A 4950-nucleotide genomic window follows, 5' to 3' on the forward strand; every position below is an offset into this window, starting at 1 on the left:
ATTTATTTGGCTGAGTCAGGTCTTTGGTAGCATGCGAACTCTTAGTTGCGGCATATGGAATCTAGTTCCCTGACCAGGGATCAAACCCAGGCCCCCTGCATTGGGAACACACAGTCTTATCCACTGGACCACCAGGGAAGTCCCCGTGCTGCCTGTTCTATTCCATTGATCTATATGTCTGTTTTTGTGCCAGTACCACACTGTTTTGATTACTGTCGCTTTGTAGTATTATCTGAAGTCTGGGAGGGTTGTGCCTCCAGCTGTGTTCTTTTCCCTTAGGTTTGCTTTGGCAATTCTGGGTCTTTTGTGGTTTCATATAATTTTAGGATTATTTATTCTAGTTCTGTGAAAAACAGGTAATTTGATAGGGATCACATTAGATAGCATATTCAAAAGCAGAGACATTACTTTGCCAACAAAGGTCTGTCTAGTCAAGGCTATGGTTTTTCCAGTGGTCAAGTATGGATGTGAGAGCTGGACTGTGAAGAAGGCTGAGTGCCGAAGAATTGATGCTTTTGAACTATGGTGTTGGAGAAGACTCTTGAGAGTCCCTTGGACTGCAAGGAGATCCAACCAGTCCATCCTAAAGGATATCAGTCCTGGGTGTTCATTGGAAGGACTGATCATAAGCTGAAACCCCAATACTTTGGCCACCTCATACGAAGAGTTGACTCATTGGAAAAGACTCTGATGCTGGGAGGGATTGGTGGCAGGGGGAGAAGGGGATGACAGAGGATGAGATGCCTGGATGGCATCACCGACTCGATGGACGTGGGTTTGTGTTAACTCCTGGAGTTGGTGATGGGCAGGGAGGCTGGCGTGCTGCGATTCATGGGGTCACAAAGAGTCGGACATGACTGAGCAACTGAACTGAACTGACAATATATCTGTCTATTATTTTGGGTAGTATGACCATTTTATTTTTTAAATTGTTTTTAGAGAATAGATTTATTTGTTTTAAAAAATCTTGGCCATGCCATGAGGCATGTGGGATCTTAGTTCCCCAAACAAGGATTGAACTCATGTTCCCTACATTGGCAGCACAGAGTCTTAACCACTGGACCACCAGGGAAGTCCCAGCATGGCCATTAAAAAATATGTATATTTATTTATTTATTTTTGGCTGCACTAGGTCTTCATTACTGCACACAGGTTTTCTCTAGTTGTGGAGAGTGGGGCCTGCTCTCTAGCTGTGGTGTGCAGGCTTCTCACTTCATTGGCTTCTCTTGTTGGGGAGTACGGGCCCTATGGAGTATGGGCTTCAGTAGTTGCCGCTCATGGGCTCCAGAGCGCAAGCTCAGTAGTTGTGGTACACAGGCTTAGTTGCTCCAGGCATGTGGGATCTTCCCAGACCAGGGATCAAACCAGTATCTCCTGCATTGGCAGGTGGATTCTTAACCACTGGACCATCAGGGGAGCTTTCCAGCATGGCCATTTTAGCAATATTAATTCTCCCAATCTAAGATCCTGGGATATCTTTTCATTTCTTTGAATCATCTTCAATTTCCTTTATCAATGTTTTATAGTTCTCAGAATGCAAGTCTTTGACTTCCTTGGTCCATAATTATTTTTGTCAGTTACACTGCTGTATATGCTCAGTATAGGAAAATCAGCAAGTACTCAAAAGTAAAAAAAAGGAAATAATTGAAATTACTAGAATTCCCATCCATTAACATTCTGTCATGTATCCTTTTGACTTTTAGCTCATTGAGACAGCTAACCTTTCCTGTGTGCCAGACCCTGTGCTGACATCTGGGAACCACAGTGCTAATTCTTGCCCCACGATGCAGGGCTTCCCAAGTCACACTCGGGACATGGTGTTTCACCGGCTTCATCCCCAGGAGACTCTGGGTCAGTGGAGGGGGACCAGGCCTGGGAATCCAAATTTAGCATGCTCCTGGGAAAATCCTGAGGCAGGTGCTCTTTGGACAATGCTTGGAGTCAGCTAGCTGTGGTCCAGCCTGCTCATCGCTGGTGAGCATGATGGAGGCCCACAGAAAATGTGCTTGCCCAGGGTCACCCAGCCAGGATAGCAGAGCCCAGACTCCCCCATACCCTCCTCCTTGAGAGCTCTCTCTGCTGGGCTCCTGCCACTTTCCTCATGCCGACAGATGTTATTGTTTTCTTATGCCGCCAATTAAACAAAAAATCCTGTCAACAGGCGACAGGCCTAATGCAGGGAGGCATTAACCAGACTTGCAACCCGACCTGGGCCTGCTCCTGTGGGTAAAGCACATTCCCTATGTGGGCCTCCCTTGCTGACTGCCCCCTGACAAAGGGCCCCACTCAGGCACCATCACCCTGCACGTTGGAGCCACTGGATGCCGGTCAGCCTGCCACCACGGTGACCCAGCTGCCACCCAGAGGTCTGCTGAGAGCTCCTTTCCTGGGTGCCAGGAAGCTCTGAGCTGGGGAAACAGTCCCAGAGAATCTGGGCCTGCCTGAGATTATCCATCAGGTAGGAGCAGAATCTCTCACCAGCTTCTTTTCAGTTTTGGTTAAGAAAAGTGAATTAGCAACTCTGGGGGAAGACCCCCTCCAGAACAGGGCCAGCAAGAGTGGGGTGCATTGATAACATCAGGGTGGTCCTTCCTGTATCTCTGCTTCCAGTACCAGGAGCAGAGGCCCTGGGGAGAGGGGCAGCTGTGATCTCCCCAGTGCTTCTGCCCACCTCCCTGAGTCCTGTGTGGGGCCAAGACTCCTGATGGGGAGCCTGAGACTCACATTTCAGGCCAGGGAAACATTTAGAGAACAAGTTCCAGCTCCTTCAGGTTGAGATAGGGAAAATGAGACCCAGGGAGGATGGAGGTACCCATCCAGGGTCACACAGACTCTAACTCTGTCCTCCAAGTCCCTAACAAGCAATCACTGCACAAGAAAACCTGTTACCTCAGCCTATTTTAATTCTGCCTAGAATTATCACTGTCATTTTTACTTTCCATTGTTCTCTAAGTTTCTCATTTTTAGACTGTAAGCTCCATGACAGCGGATGTCTCATGCATCCCTCATCCCCAGTGACAAATGCAGTGGTGTGTAATAAATGTTTATTAATGGAAAGAATAAATGAATGGCTTCATGTCTAGTGAGCTCTCTGACAAGTGGGATGCAAGTGGAGTCTGGATATTCATTTGTGGCCGATGCTGTCTAGGTGGCATATACCTTAGTCATTAAGAGAAATTAAGAATTTCTCCTTTGGTATTTGCTCACTGTGTGACCCAGGGGAGGTTACTATACTTCTCTGAATCTCACTGTCTCCATATGTATAAGGAGGGTGTTAGTAGTACCTGATTCATTGGCAGCTGTGATGATTGTATGAGATGCTGTGATAAAGAATTCAGTGGGGGCCTGGCAGATAGTGAGTGCTCCATGATCATTAGTAAAATCCCTTCACTGGGAGGCCAGGTGTAATGCACAGCTCTGAGATCTGCACTGACTATCAGCCCCTCTGACTGTGAACTCGGGTGGCACACACTCTTGTGCACTATTCTCCTCTCTGTCTCCCAAGCACCGTCTGCACTTAGTGCTTTATCTGTGTCCTTCCTGAGCCCCAAGCCTCTGGGGCTGGGGCTGGCCGCATAGCTGGCAGTGTGAAGGGGTGGACAGAACAGGTGCTCAGGGTGTGCTCCCTCAGTGCCTGGGCAGGCACTGCATTTCTGCAGTGTCATCAGGGAAGGCTTCCAGAGGAAGTAGGACTCTCACTATACCTGGTCAAATGGGCAGGTTTGGGAAAGAGAGGAAGGAGGAAGGAGGGACTGGAGACAGGAAGAAAGGCACGAAGGAAGGCCTGGACGAAAGGGTGCATGCATTCATTCTTTCATTTGTTGATGGGAATGTTTCATGAGCACCTGCTATACAGCAGGCCTTGGCAGGCCCCTGTGCTGGACAAGACCCCCCTAGTTACAAGGAGTGAGGCAGAAAAATAAGCAGATGACACGGCACAGAAAGTGAAGCAGGGGTGCACAGCACTTCCTGGGGTGTCACTGAGTCTGGAAGATCAAGGAAGGTTTCCTGGAGGAAGCCATATTTAAGTTGAGCCCTGAAGGAAAGTGGGGTGCAGGACCAGTGTTCCAGGCAGAGGGCACAGAGTGTGCAGAGACCAGCAGCAAGAGAGAGGGCTTCAAGTTCAAAGACCTAAAAGGCATCCATGAGGCTGGAGTTCAGTAGACAAAAGGGAGCCCTGGTCTACTTTCTGTTCCTATGGATCTGCCTGTTCTGGATATTTCATATAAATGGGATCATATGATACGTGGCCTTTTGTGTCTGGCTTCTTTCCCTTAGCATCATATTTACAAGGTTCACAGTAGGGCAGCTTTGGGACACAGACCTGTAGGATGTGAGCAAGTCACCCATGCAGACGTCGGAAGAGGATACTCAGAGCAGAGCAGACCAGTCAGTGGACCCCAAACTGCCCAGCCATAGACAGTGAACACTTGCTCCTGTCAAGCTGCCCTAGGCGCATGGAAGTTGGTTGGACAGCCTCTGACACCCAAGAGATTTGGAAAGGCTCCCTGGGGCCTCTGTATCCTCATCTACAAATTGGGGCGGGGGCGGAGGGGAGTTGTCATTTGGCTCCTCCAGTCACATGGGGCCGGAATAATGTCCCAATGGACATGTGTCTGTGTGTATCAAAAGCCTAGAACATGTGGAGGGGCTGGTGTTACAGTGATGGTTTGGGCCCCTCAGGGTTTGGGGGGATAGAGGAATAGGGGAGACACAGCTGGGCTTAGGCTTAAGAACCAGCTTTCCCTTTCCATTCCTTTCCTGTGTCCTGAGTCTGCACCAGGCCCTCAGGGATCCAGACAGGCCTTTTCATGGGACTTCTGCTCAGTCAGAGGGTGAAGACTGGAAGTTATCTCCTTGTGCTCATTGGCACTTCTGATTTTTCTGGGTCAAGTCAGAGATGGAACCTGTGAAGGGGAGGAGATGCCCAGAGTCAGGCGTGGCCTCCTG

The sequence above is a fragment of the Bison bison genome, unplaced genomic scaffold (assembly GCF_000754665.1).
Source record: "Bison bison bison isolate TAMUID 2011002044 unplaced genomic scaffold, Bison_UMD1.0 scf7180017864505, whole genome shotgun sequence".
Lineage (NCBI taxonomy): Eukaryota > Metazoa > Chordata > Mammalia > Artiodactyla > Bovidae > Bison > Bison bison.